The following is a 14844-nucleotide window of genomic DNA, read 5'->3' as shown; positions in this document are numbered from 1 at the left end:
GATTTAGGAATAAAGAGAGAGGACGCAGACTGCAGAGGAGAAGCCTCTGTTTCCGTGTGAGCAGTCAAGGGGTCAGGTGGGCATCGGAACGATGCGACTCCCTCATCCGGTCTCCTTCTTCCTTGGTCGGCCTTTGTCAATATCTTCGCTGATTAGCATGACTGCCAGAGAGTACATGGAAGAACACTTGAAAAGCAGTGTTCCTTGTGGGACAATTAGCAGAAAATGATCATTTGTTGTGATTGTTTGCAAAGGGCTAACGGTGAAAGACATTTCCTGATGACCTAAAATCCCAAAGTATGAAGGAGCCTATTGTTTTTCAGTCTGAGTTGGTATTCCTCCCCTCCTAGCACTCCCATTTTCCATACTTCGGTTTTCTCGGCCCAGCCATTGCCAGCATTCTCTTGCAGCACGGGCATGAAGGACTCCCAGATGGTAGAAGGCTGTTAAAAAGATAAGGAGCTGGCCAAGGAAGGTCACAGTGAAGGGAAGTAAGAAATGGAATCTTACCAAGGGTCAGTGGGTGGCACTCGGAAGATTCCGGTGCACATGAGTGACGGACTTGGGCAAAAGAGAAGACCAAGTGGGCAGCACAGACGCAGAGGAGCCTCAGCTCTGTCCATGGGGCTCCGGGCCTGCACCCCTCCTCTTCCCGTCACAGGCTAAGTGCTTCCCCAAGGAACGGGGGAATTAGAACAGGATGTGTGTAACCCCCAAGGGAATCTGAAACAAAAGCAAAACAAAAAAGAAACTTCCCTTCATGTGCCCTTCACCAAAAGGGCATTCATTCTGAGAGGCAGAGAGAGTTCTCTTAAAATGGCATTTCCTTGGCCTGTGAGAGGGAACTAGTCAGTGAATTCTCAGAAGCAACGATAAAGGTAGTCTTGGGATTATGACAACTTGTAGGTATCCTTGATATTAATCATGAAAGGAAATATCAACCATTAGAACCTTCCCAAGAATAGGTTATACTGGGACAGAGGGGAGAACACTACTAATTTTTTTTTAAAGGAGCCACACGCCTCCCCCTGCACCACCCCCAAAACGCAGCCTGTGGGTCTTAAGCCTTTTGCAACACATTCAATTGTGTATGCATTTACAGAGCTTTGGTACATGCCTAGGACTGTGCTAGGTGTTTCTTTGCATGGCCATTAAGAGAAGGCTTTTTTCATTAAGCAAAGGCATCACACTGGGGATGGAGCTAGTGGGGTCAGGAGTGGTTTTCATGCTCCTCAAGCTTAATGGGGAATTTATGCCCCGGTCCTTGATTTGAGAAGGGAGAACTGTCTTCTGCATGTTCCAGAAGTGGGCATCTCAGAAGGTGAGGGCATCTCGGGTATGGAAAGAATTATGGGGCTTTCAGACAACATGCAGCCCATTGCAGGCCCAAACCTAATGCTCTGTGGAGAACTAGACCCCATTAATCTGAGGGACTGCTTTGCAAGTGCCAAGTTTCCTGCAACTTGCGATGGATTTGGAATGAGGAGTAGAGGCAGGCCCAGAGCAAAATGAGCTGAGTCGGGAAAGGGGAAAATAGATTCAGAATGTAAAAGCGGGGTTCTTTGATGGGCTGAGGAACTGACACATGGAAAATGTAATGCATTATTGACAAACATGTATGCTGGCTGCAAAAATAATTAACACAAGCAGAAAATAAATAGGAATGAAATGTAGCAGAAAGACTTTGAAAGATTGTGAAGTGGACACTGAAACTGCCAAGCTAATGTCAGAGAGATGATTAAAATTTTCCAATAGAACAGGTGACTAGGTAGTTAGGAAAGTGGGATGTAAACCGAGAGAGAGTGGATCGTTCTATGAATCTACACTGAGGTACTAATCAGCATTTTATGTGAAACTTTTCAGTGCACATTTTAGCAGATGGAGGAAGGTCTTAAAAGCTGATAGCTAAACCGAGTCTGACTGCCTTTCTGTTCCATAATAACCGTCCTTGGAATGGAAACTTGCTCCTTGTGAGCACTGCAGGACCAGTTCTTCGAATAGAATTCCAGACATATCAATATGCTCACTAAGGCAAGATATCTGCAAAACTCCAGGACCAAGGGAGAGGAAGGGGAAGCAATGAGAGGTTTCAGTCTTCCTAAGTAGAGGTGCCTGCATGAACAGGCTCTAAACAGGTAAGCTGAAGGCTCAGTAATCAGAACTCAAAATGAAGATCAAGTAGCAACAAGGAGAGGTTCATCTGCAGGCCAAACTACATGCACGCAGGCACGCACATACACATTCTTGTAGAAACTGTATTGCTGCCATAACAAAAACAATTAGATGGTGGATTGTGGGTATGTTAAAAGGGAATAATTGTTCATGATCAGAATGACTTTTTGGCTCATTCAACAGAAAAAGACTCTTATTTTTTATTTGTTGGCAAAGCCAAATTAGAAAAAATATATATCTTTATGACCACAGGAGACAAATGAGTGATACCAAATATCACTAAAAATGCTATTAATCTACAGTGATATAAAATTACCATCTCAGCACAAAAAAAGCCTATATAATCTGAATTTTTCTAGCATCATAAAAACGAATGAGAAGTGAAATTGAGAGTAAGTAGGCTTTTGAGATGCCATTAAGAGTTACATGCATTGTTAACAAATGTGGCTAGACAGACTGGTGATTTACGTTGAGAAACAAATCTACAGAGACACAGAAAACTTCCAGATGAGACCAACTCATTGCCCTTCTCGTTGGTTGATGACACCTTTGAGGGTGTTATTCTCCTTTCTTAGATATGTAAGTGTGGCTGACTAGCCATTGACTTTAGGGATTATTTCCCTCTGTTTTCATTTGCTCATTTTCTGCACATTTCAGAAGCCAAAAGTAGTTTGGGGTGGGGTGAGGGTGTGGCAAGGAAGGGAATACAGGTCAGGGGTTTCTGCCTCAGGGACCAGAGGAGCCTGAGTGACCCCACTGGGTGGCCAGTGAGGAATATGAAGCACTGATGGCTCCATCACTAGGGGACCCTCCCTAAATCTGAACAAGGTCAACCCTCTGTTACTCTTCCACCATCTCTTGCCCAGACTGAGGGAATGGAATAACAGCCCAATTCCAGGATGCTTCACAAGCCTCTGGAAGAGCCGGAAGACGATAATAGCCAGGTCAGAATCCAACAGGGAGTAGAGGCAGTGACACTGGGTTACTGATGGTGTGGAAGGCTAATGAGGATGTGGAAGAGGAAGGGTTGAGTAAGGTAAAAAGACAGAGAAATGGGAACAGGAGGGAAATGAGTGTTTCCACTTCTTCCATATATAAAAAAAGAAAAAGCAAAAAGGAAACTCACCACCACCACAACCAACAACACCACTTTGAGGAAACTTAGAATTTAGAAATTTAGAAAGGGAGTGACAGTTTTCAATTGGTCTCAAGGGTGGTGTGGCGACAGCATAGTAAGGTGGTAAAGCTTTACCAAGATGCTACCAGTAACCTCAGTTTGCTGCCAGCCAGAGGAATATGCAAGGAGTGAGACCAGGCTATTTCCTTGTTGTTGGCCATCTTCTTTTACAAAGGTTTTAACATTTATATTGTAATACTACACGCAGGAAGGACATCCCTATGAGATGAGGAGAGGCTCTTATTTAGAATCCCATTTTATTAATGGGAAACTATGGTCACAGAGCATTACAGTCTCCCAGGGGCATATAATTAGAACAAAGTTAATCCAGAAATAGAACTGAAGTCCCACTCCAGTCCATTGTTCTTTCCATGAAACTGAACTAGGCACTGATTCCTAACATCCCTGTCGGCAGAGATATCCCCTGAGAACACAGGGGTACTGGGCATGGCCTTTTGTGTCCCAGCAGAAGTTCCAGGAACAGATCCTCATTTGTGGCACCTGAAGCTTAAACTTATGGGGCACTCTTTCACAGTATGAAATTTTCACAGTATGAAAATTCTTTTTCTTAAAAGAATTTTAAAAGATGAATACAAGATCAGGTATGAGCGAGAAAATTAATTTGAATGAGTAAAGAAATGGTATCAAATCAGAAATTTTATAAAACTGACAAATGTCAAATAACACTATATTTTTATTGTCTGATACAGTTCTATAATGCTGGTTCCCCTACATTTTTTGACTTCATACTCTTTGATTGCCTCTTTCTATGATAACGATTTTGTAATATTTTCTAGAAAGAAGATGGACAAGTAATTCATTCTTTCCCTCTAGCACGGTTGATCAAAATGCATTTATTATTGATGGTTTCAAAAAGTGACTTTTTGCTTCAGCCTTTTATTGGCAATGCCATATCTGTAAAGTCCTTATCAGTTTTTTTGCCCGAGAGGTCATTCTTATCTGAGGCCATAGCTTTTGGAGACTGTAGCCTCTCTACTACCCACAGTCTTAGGTCCTCACCTTCTTCTTCCTCTCCAGGCCTGACCTGGAGAAAGGGGTCAGGACACCAGGTGGCCATGAAGCCCAGATCAAAGTGGTAATGAGCTGTGCCTGGTTTGAATACTTTCTCATTGAAGGAAGAGATGGGTCTGGCTGCTCAAGGTGGCCTGCTGGAAGGAGCTGTCATTAGGGGCCAGGCAGATGGAGAGGTTGTGCTCAGCCCCCCAGCCCAACCAGCAGCCCCAGGACTACCGCAGGCAAAGGCAGTGATGCCCCAAGGCTGAAGCAGTGTTCTTTGTCTCCTAGTTCAGTTGACTACTTTCTCCTGTGGGCAAGAGCCTTGGAAAAGACCTTGAGTTTTCAGCTTCTCCAGCTATGCTGTGAATCCGCCTCTAGTTGGCCCTGGCCACAGTATGAAATAGAAAGCTTGTTTTCAGAACCTTGCTTTTTCCTTGGAGCATTTCCTGTTTTTGGAATGTAACTGCAGTGGAAAGTCACAGATAAGGCATTTACAGTATTAAGTTTTGAAGCTTAAAAGAACTTTTCTAACCTATCACTAATAAACTATCAAATTTTGATCAATCTTGTTAAAGGGAAGACAATTATCTTTCTATTCTCTCTATAGTAAATAATACAAAATCGTCATATGAAGAGTGAATCAGAGTATGCAGCCAAAAAAAAGTGTAGAAAAAAAGTATTGTAGTGGTATGGCCCCCTCATCAGCCCCATAACCCAGAGGAGTTACCCCCTCCCCTGAGATACCCCCAATCCTATGGGGACTCATTCTCGGCTTCCTGGTAGAGCTCATTAAGAAATGCTTCCAGCCGCATAGCACAGGGAGATCAGCTCGGTGCTTTGTGACCACCTAGTGGGGTGGGATGGGGAGGGTGGGAGGGAGGGAGACGCAAGAGGGAAGAGATATGGGAACATATGTATATGTATAACTGATTCACTTTGTTATAAAGCAGAAACTAACACACCATTGTAAAGCAATTATACTTCAATAAAGATGTTAAAAAAAAAAAAAAAGAAATGCTTCCTTTTCAAATAAATGCCTGGGAACCATTTAAGTTGCCCTATACCTTGAGTGAATTTAGATCAGAAATACTTTTTAAAAATCCTCAAGATTTTAAAGAACATAGCTGCATCTGTGGGACTCCATGGGACCAGTAGGGAAGATATTATGATGTTGGAGACTTTCCCCTTAATTAAGCCAAAAAATAGGCACATCCATCACATGTATGTGTTAAGTCAACACCACGTCTGAGCTTAGCAGGTTTTGATCATCTACCAGCTGTATGAGCTATACCAAATTTCGTAACCTTTTTATTAGTCCTAGTTTCCTCACCGATTAGAAAGGAAATGATACTATAGTTATACTTAGCTTGAAGGATTTGAAAGCACCTATCACGGTGCCCTATATATGGTGCTTAATAAATGTTATTTCCTTCCTATGGCTTCACAATATAAGCTCTTGAATTTTACAGATGGTTTTCTATGGTGTCTTTCATCTTTACTAAATGCTCCTTTTATGTAACTTGAGTTCCTGCTGGAACCCAAGAGACCCCATTGTTTTTAAGACCGTACTAATTTCTGACTTTTATTTTATCTTCTTCACCCAAAGACCAAACCCTGAACTCTTGCTTCCACTCTATAGTGCCTGTTTTCTGTGATGGTGACACTAATCCTTAGAACAAATGAGCTGACAATGTTAGATCATTTCTTCACATAGCTTTTGATGTTCAATCTTCCGAGAAAAACCGGCTACACATCTCAGAGGGAGTATAAGGCATCACGATACATACCTACAACTTTTTCTCCTACTCAGACTTCTCCAGGCTGCACATATTTCTAATTTTAAGAGTGCCTGTGAGCAGTTAGGAGTCATGCACTTACATATTCAATGGTATGTGTGATTGGATAGCACATGCTCGGGTATTCTGAACCCTTTCCTTTGAAATGGATGCTTTAATGCTTCAAAGTTTTCTGATATTCAGTGATATACTTTTCCAGACCTCTTCTTAAAGTATGTTGATTTTAGGGTCTGCAGTAAGCTTTTATCTGCTCTTGGCTGTTGAATGTATCTGGCTCACTTATTTTTTAAAAATTCTATGTCTGCTTGTAGAGAGGCAGGAGGCTGGGAACAAGAAGGCAGGTAAGGTAGGATTCTGGCTCAAAACAAGTTGATTAAAAAGTAGTGATTGCGGGGCTTCCCTGGTGGCGCAGTGGTTGAGAATCTGCCTGCTAATGCAGGGGACACGGATTCACGCCCTGGTCTGGGAAGATCCCACATGCCGCGGAGCAACTAGGCCCGTGAGCCACAACTACTGAGCCTGCGCGTCTGGAGCCTGTGCTCCGCAATAAGAGAGGCTGCAATAGAGGCCCGCGCACCACAATGAAGAGTGGCCCCCACTTGCCACGACTAGAGAAAGCCCTCGCACAGAAACGAAGACCCAACACAGCCAAAAATAAATATAAAAAAAATAAAAATAAAAATAAAAATGCCCCAGCCCACTGTGCATTCCTTTAAAAAAAAAAAAAAAGTAGTGATTGCCTTTCAGATCCTCAGCCTCACTCTCAATCTGGGAGAGTTGTTTTCAAAGGTGCAAAGAGATGGCTAGAAACCAATGGGCAGGCCTGTTGGGATGTAAAAGTGATCAACATGGGCACAGTCTATATCAGCAGTGCCTTCTGATTGCAAAGGGAAAGGATACAATGGCTTCCTTCAAATTGATCTGTGTTCCCAAACTTAAAGGAACAAGGGAAATGCTTGCAGAAATTTTAACTTTGGGACTTCCCTGGTGCTCCTGTGGGTAAGACTCCACACTCCCAATGAAGAGGGCCCGGGTTCGATCCCTGGTTAGGGAACTAGATCCCACGTGCATGCCACAACGAAGAGCCCGCATGCCGCAACTAAGAAGTCCACATGCCACAACTAAAAGTCCGCATGCCGCAACTAAAAAAGATCCTGCATGCCGCAACTAAGACCCGGCGCAGCCAAAATAAATAAATAAATAAATATTGAAGGGGAAAAAAAAAAAAGAAATTTTAACTTGAGCAGATAGGCTTGTGGCATTAGCATAGTACCTTGAATTCTTTGGAGTCAAGGCGATGGCTAGATTTTCTTCACTAATAAATGTTTTGGTAACAAAGTCGTACCCAATTCCATTATCTGTACTATGCATACAAGTTTCTTTGGTTTGTAGCAGACCATTTTGTATTAAAGTTATTCAAAAATCATGATCAATTGCTAAGATGTATCCTCATAAGAAATAAATCCTTGTCATGACCATAGAAGTAAATAGACTGTTCAAGTTAAAACTCAGGAGTAATTTAATCTAATCCAGTCATTTTACAGATGGGAGAACTGAGGTCCAAGTTGTTCATGCAATTTGGTCAAAGAAAGTTAGCAGCAAACCAGCATTAGCACCCAGGTGTTCTGATGTGTGACTGAAGCCAAGATATTTTTTAATATGATAATACTTGTTCATCACACTGGAATAAACTGGAGGGTACTTGAGGACACCTACATGGGCTAGGTGAAAATATTTACTACATTTTCTTTATATTGTATTACTGTGATAATAAAAATAAAATACAGAGAATTAGAGATGGATATTAAATATTGAATTTGTATAAAAGCCCAAAATAAAATCTTTTCCAAAATTTTTAATGAGAAAGTTGAGCTTGCTTGCATGCACATAACTGTTTTACACCAAGTTTTATGTTTGAAATGGCTACAAGCAAGTCCTGATCAAGTCTTTTTAATGATCTCTCTTCAAATTCTTGATAGTCACCATTGATGAGAAACTTTGTTCCCACAAGTGGTGATAAAAAATTTAAAGCCGTTTTTTATAGCCATTCAAAAATTTACAACAGTTGAAATTATCTTTAAAGAGTTGAAGAACTCTTCCTTTTTATTTTCTTTGACCGATGTAAATGTTGAAAATGTCTTTTGATAATGGAAATGGATTTCAAATCCAGTCAAACTTTTTTGTTCTAAGTATTTCAAAAGAAAGGTGCTTGAACATGCAGAATGTTCACTCAGTGCTAGAGCCCTTGCCCGGCCACCTGCGTGGACATTTTTAAAAGGGCACATTTAAATGGGCCTAACTACCCAGTATGTGTGAAGAAAGAGGTGCAGTGCTGCCTTTGGAGGTATGCCTTGCAGGAGTCCCACCTGGCCCCCTCTTCTCCCCATCTTCCTCTCTCAGCCCAGGCTTGGACTGCACATGAGTCTTCTCGGGCCCCTGGAACAAGTCTCTAGCATCTCTTCAGCCCTCTGCCCACCGTGGGCAGCAGTGTGCTCTGCAGCGGACAGTTGAGGTATTTAGTAAAGAGCACCTCTTGGGAGAGCTCGGTGCCTTGCCAAGAAGCTCATGGTATCTGCCATCTACAGGTACTGTGGGGCGTGCTGGCAGAGCCTCTCAGGCTGCCCTTGATGAGTCCTGGACTGACAACCAGCTCGGGACCTCAGTTACCCCAGACCTTAGGTGCTGAGGGTTCACTAGATCACAATATACCTGTAACCTCTTTGAGCACATCAATCAGGAAGCCCAGAGAGGTACAAATGAGGCCCAGGTCTGCAAGTGACAGACCAAGACCAGAATGGCACTGTCCGCCACTCAATCTGCGCTCTCCCCCCTCTCCAAGCTGCATCTCTATTAATAATCTGGCCAACATACCATCCTTGAGCTGAAGGTAATTTCTCCCCCATTCTACCAGTGCACCAGCACTGTGGTAGCTTTCCTTCTCCTGTCTAATAAACAAGGGTCCTGGAAATTCATACAATTAGTATCCAATTGAAATTTTATTTTGCAAATAAATTATTATACTTAATCCTATTACACCCACTGTGCGATCACAGAGGTACTGCTGCTTTCTTCCCCCAAATGCTCAATGTCAATGAGACCTGCATCACTGACCACTTTAAAAACAAGCATCGCTACGGATAGAAAAATAAAATCAAGCAATTTCTTTTATCATTTTTTCACCCAAACTCCATTCATTAGCTGACTTTGCATACACTTCATCCATTTCAGTTCCCCTGGGCTGAGCAATTTATGTTGTAAAGAGCTGCAGCCTGCACTAAAAATGCCCTTCTTCCATCTTTCCTTTAAAAAAGGAAAACATTTTTTTTCTGTGCCTGGTAAGAAGTGCTGAGTGGACAGCCCTGGTGGCTTCTGTTTACACTGTAAGCAACTGTGGCACAAATCAGCACCAAGTTACTCTTGATTTCTGCCTGGAACAATATTGTCTTGCAGGGACCCCCTCTGGGGGTCCAGAGGTTGATGTATTCCTTGCTGTCACATGTACGTGCCTAAGAGGGCAATTTTAGCCCTTCCGATGCTGCCAGCAACCGTGGACAGTGATGGGTGTCACCATGCCACCATATTCTTTTCATAACCCACCAGCAGCACACATTTATTGAGTCCCTGCTATGTACAAAGTCATGTGTTAAGTTCTGTCTGCTAAGTTTATGTACCAGGTAGTATGTACTAAGTCTATGTGCTAAGGATAGAAGAAATAATAATAAATATTTGTTGAACATTTCCTGTGTGCCAGGCACTAAATCAAATGTGTTAAAATAGCATTATCTGGTTAGGCCTCTCTCACTATGATGCAATGAAGGCTTTATCGTTATCCCAATTTTATGCATAAGCACATTCCCAAGATTATGACACCTCTATAAAAAGGTTCTCCCTACTTACTTTATCTAATACAAGAACCTTTTTCTCCATCTCAGCTCCTTGTTTGTTTTCCTCATAATACTCTTCATACTTTTAAATTTATTTGTTCATTTATTGGGGTTTTTTTGCCATCTCCCTCACTAGTATATTATGCTCCATGTGGCAAGAGGTTGTGTATCTTTTGTTTTACTGCCTAGCAGAGTACCTGGACACACAGTATGATTTCAGTAAGTGTTAGATGGATGGATGCACGAACGAATGAGCGAATGAATGAATAAAACTGACGGGAAGAAATTAAGTGCCTTGCCCAAGGTCATAGAGCTAGTGAGTGACACAGCTGGGATTCAATATCCACACGTTTAAGCGCATCTATACCCTCCTAAATACTGGGTTGGCCAAAAAGTTCATTTGGGTTTTTCCATAAGATGTCACGGAAAAACCCGAATGACCTTTTCGGCCAACCCAGTATATGATAATTCTATTGGGAATTTGAAATGTAGACACAGAAAGCAATACAGAGGATTCAGGGGGTCTGTACCTGAGAGAAAAACTCTTTTCTCGGTGTAGTCTGGAACTACTTCCTATTTTAGAACTCAGTAGATCCTCAGCTGAATGCATGTTGAGATACCTGCTAAATATACTGATCCACCGACCACACCACCCTTTCTCACTCATCCTTTGATTTCTCTCCTCCATTTTCCTTTGTGTTATTATCATCCTAAAGTGATGCAGTGGAATTTCCACAGAGGCACTAGTTTGGTGATGCTCTCCTTCCAGTAGGGCTGGCTCGTCTGTTGAGGCAAATGTGCCATTGAAGAAAGACCCCCCAGCATCATCATGATAGCTTCACTGACAGTGGGCATTGGGCCAACTAGACCTTTCAAGCACATGCATAAAGTAACTGGTATGTCTCTGTGGCCCATCAACATGTGCATTCAAATGAGGTCCCATTAACATTATTACCTTAAATTACTTTCTCTCAGCCTCACCCAGCTCCAGCCTCCTTGGCAAGCCTCCCCAGTATATTCCTGGGAGTCCCCAAGGAGTGTCTCCTCTAGCTCGCACACCTTTCATGCAAGTCCCCAAGCACTCCAACATCTTCTATTCCTCCACTCATGACACAGCAGGAGGGAACCTCACCATGGCAGCAATGGATGATGCCCATGATGGGAACACAGCGTTTGTAACACAGGCGACATCTCCCTCACTGACCAATCTGCAAGGAGCCAGAGCTCTCTGGGTTCCTCAGAACAGGAAGGGCGATGGTCCTCATCCGGGTTCTGTGCCACACTTCAGTGTGCACAGGAGGGGCCACTTTGGGGTCCAGATGACAAAGTCCTTCATGAAAATAGCTCCTTCAGCTTCTCCCATCAACTGGTAACCCGGCCCAGGGAATCAGTTGCAGGCAAAGGCTAGACCATGTCTTCAATTCTCCATGTCTCTGTGCCCCTCTCAAAGCCATGCAAAACAAAACAAAACAAACAAACAAAGAAACCACCACCAAGAACAACAACACTAGCACACTCTGTCTCCTTGTTCCAAAAACAAGAGCTCTCATGGATACCAACTCATACAAAGTTGTACCCACAATAGTAACTGGTACATACTGGTATATATATATGTGTGTGTGTGTGTATATATATATATATATATATATATATATATATATATATATATATATATATATACACACTAGGAGACCCAGAGTAGTCTCTCCTGTTTCACAAGCAACCGCATTCTGACCGTTGATCTGTGTTCAGCTATATCATCGTGCTACCGTGCACCAAGCTTATGCCCTATATGCTAGCCCCCACCACTCATGGCTCAAGGATGCCACCATCCCACTAACCCAGTGTGCCCTGTAAATGCTATACAATGCATATTCCTTGTCTCCTTCACCTGCTCGTCAGCAGTTCTGCTTGGGTCAGTTAGCTATAGCCGCAAAATGTTATACAACAAACCACTCCCAATGTCGGTGGCTTTAAAGAACAATCATTTATTCTCACTCATACATGGGGTTTGGCTGGTCCAAGCTTGGTTCAGCTGGCCTTGATTTCAAGCTACAGATTGGGTCAAGATCTGCTGTACATGAATTTTCTCATCCTGTTTAGATCACCAGGCTGGCCTTGGCATTTTCTTCTCATGGCAGAAACACAAGAAGGGCCAGCCCAACTGTACCAGCACACTTCCAGTCTCTGCTTCTGTCACATCTGTTACTATTCCACTGGGCAAAGCAAGTCCCATGACCCAGCCCAACATCAATGGAGCAGGAAAGTACACTCCTCTGTTAAGGTATGGAGGGGCAGGAATTGGGGACAGGAGTGAATATTTGCTGAATAATCACCTAATGTACTATGCACCCAAATCCAAACGTACAGGGTCAGTAAACATGCCATCGGGATGAAGTCAAGATTTGGTCTGAGACAGATTGCTCTAAGAAGGTTATGTGAAAGAACACATCCATGTCTTATATAGTACAAATAGTTCACATCAAAGCACTACCACTTGGCTTCTTGGTCAGCTACTGGATGATCTTGTTTGAAACAGTCATGACTTGCCCAGTGAGGGACCCTGGTTTCCAGAACCAATGCAGCCTTGTCTCCAAAGAAATCACCCCTTCTTCTCTGACTTGTATTACAAGCTATTTGAGTTGTCTGGGCTCCAGAACCTTCTGTTTACTTTCTCTCTCCCTATCCCATGACCATTTTCAACTCCCCTGGGTTCATACTTCTCTCCCTGTCCCAGACTACTTCTGGAGAAGTCTATGATGGCTTTGTAAACTCAGAAGAAGAAGAAACAGAGGTCCCTTCCTAACTCGCTCCTTCGTCCAGTTCAAAGTACATGTGTGTGGGGAGATATATCTCTCTATATGTGATACACCATGTTCAGTAACCACATGCACAGCACTTGCCCTCCCTACAGGGGAGGAAAGTTACAGCACTATGCTGGGGCCCCCTTTTGCCTCTACTGTTCTGCATTGCCTTTGGTCTGAAATAGTCACATAGAAACTTTCTTTCACAGGAACAATGACATAGAGTTTAGTCACATGTTTAATTCTTCAAAGCCAATATTTGCAAAAAACGTAAGCACAGCATGGTATTGCCTTGGAGTTGTTGATTAATCCCTTCCTTAGGCTTCCCTTCTTTAAGTTTCCTTTTATTTTCAGCTCATCGTTAGCCCCGTAATGGGGTGTGTGCCAGGTTGTGTGAGTGCATTTTCTTGTTGCCCCAAAGCCTGGTAAGGACTATGGTGAACCTTTATTCTGGACATAGTCATACAGGCTTCCTCCTTCCTATCTTGTTCCAGGAAGAATGGTAAGAATGACTTAATCCAGCATCCTTGGGAAACAGAGACCAGCCATAGATGGCTGAGAGAAGCAAGGTTGGTACCGACGTTATCTGCAACCTAGATGTTGAGGATGTTTGTCACCTGTTTAGAAAGCTAAACATCATCTTGAAGTCAACAGTTCTTTGATACCCATTTCATGTACAAAGAAAAGGAGGCACGTGGACAGATTAAATAACAAATAAGGGTCACACTGTGAATTGTTGGGAGCTTTAAATGACTTTTAGGAGTCTCTGCTTCTCAAGACATTGAAGTCCTCTCTTGAGACTCGGCACCATGAATCTTTCCACAAATCCCTTTTACATGGCTTTTAGATGGGAGCAAGAAGTGGAATTGAGAAAATATCAGAAAAGTTCTGTAAGAGAAAGGTAAGCCACTTCAGTCTCCTACCAACTTTCCATTCCTCCCTCCTAAAGGTTTAAACAAATTTTAATCACAAATCTTCTGGTTTTCCAACCCATCTGCTACAACATGGGATAGGGAATTTTCATTTTTGTGTGTCTGTTTATATGATTGCTTATATAGCCTGCAGACCTCAGAGAAATGTAACATTGGTTTCTTTCAAATATTAGGGCTTTGCTCTATTTTATTTTCACTTCCAAAAATGTAAAGTCTGAGTGTCTTAGCTTGGGATCATTAAGTGCCAAGAAATTAGCTAAGTAACGTGGCTTATAGAACTTGGGGCAATTATAGCTTCTTGCAAAGCTGAAAAGAAGAGCTTTTGAGTCAAGGCCATTCAGCAAAGCTCAGGCTAAAGGAAAATTCCATTCAGTTTCGTAAAACCTTTTTGCTGGGCAAGAAGTAAAAAATAATTTAGAAGCCAATGAAGAAACCTAAAATTCATTCAGACAGGCTTCTCTGGGCAAAGGCCTTCAGCAGGTTTCTGCCTGTTACTGGAATCAGAACATCTAATGTCCACTATCTCTTGGGTCCTCTTTATTCCCAGAGCTCACAGTCTGCCTGTTTGCAATTCCTCTGTGCCAGCACATCTGTTAATGTCCCAAGTGGCTTCCTTTACAGCCGCGTGATCATCTGTGTATTATTAACTAACCGCAAATTAAAGTCATTACTTGGTGCTTAATTTTATGTAACATTTCTTTGTAATGTGTACAAAAGAAATTTGTTTTTACAGGAGTTTGGTAAATAGCATGTGCCATGATAAATTAGAGAATATAACGGGTCTGTTGATTTGAAATTAAATTCAGTGCAACAGTCTTCTCTAAAAATAATTTCTTAAATGACATTTCAAGGTGTGTGAGCCTCTAAAAAAAAAGTGAACATCCTGCATCCATAGTCCTTATGCTCTGTCCTAGATCTATCTGTTGGATTTTACTTGCTAAAGGACTCACTTTCATTTTTCTCAGATAAAAAGTGTGCCTATAGCACTCTAAGAAACAGCAACATTCAAAGAGCTATTTTAATCCTTTTTGGAACAAGGTAGAGTACAAATGAATAAACTAA

General features: G+C 42.3%; 1 protein-coding gene and 1 pseudogene across 6 annotated transcripts in view; both read right to left on the bottom strand.

The window, feature by feature from the left end:
* LOC309630428 (uncharacterized protein) overlaps positions 1-14844 on the bottom strand; it is a 547317-nt gene that overhangs the window by 135742 nt on the left and 396731 nt on the right. Inside the window, exon 8 of one of the 5 annotated variants that reach the window (XM_082395675.1) lies at positions 9988-14844. This exon is cut by the window's right edge and continues 23280 nt beyond it. The exons of the other annotated variants lie outside the window; for them this stretch is intronic. The gene's annotated coding sequence lies outside the window, so the exon portion shown is untranslated. Of the gene's footprint in view, positions 1-9987 lie in introns of those variants that run through there. 5 annotated transcript variants of the gene reach the window in all.
* Positions 9988-14844, bottom strand: part of LOC309630914 (tissue alpha-L-fucosidase pseudogene) — a 17002-nt pseudogene continuing 12145 nt past the window's right edge. The window contains exon 2 of the transcript in view: positions 9988-14844. This exon is cut by the window's right edge and continues 5169 nt beyond it. The product of the transcript in view is annotated as a tissue alpha-L-fucosidase pseudogene (transcript).

Source organism: Balaenoptera borealis (assembly GCF_965194805.1).
Source record: "Balaenoptera borealis genome assembly, chromosome: 6".
NCBI classification, from domain to species: Eukaryota; Metazoa; Chordata; class Mammalia; order Artiodactyla; family Balaenopteridae; genus Balaenoptera; species Balaenoptera borealis.
Note: the sequence above shows the minus strand (reverse complement) of the source record. Positions and strands in the feature narration are given on the sequence as shown.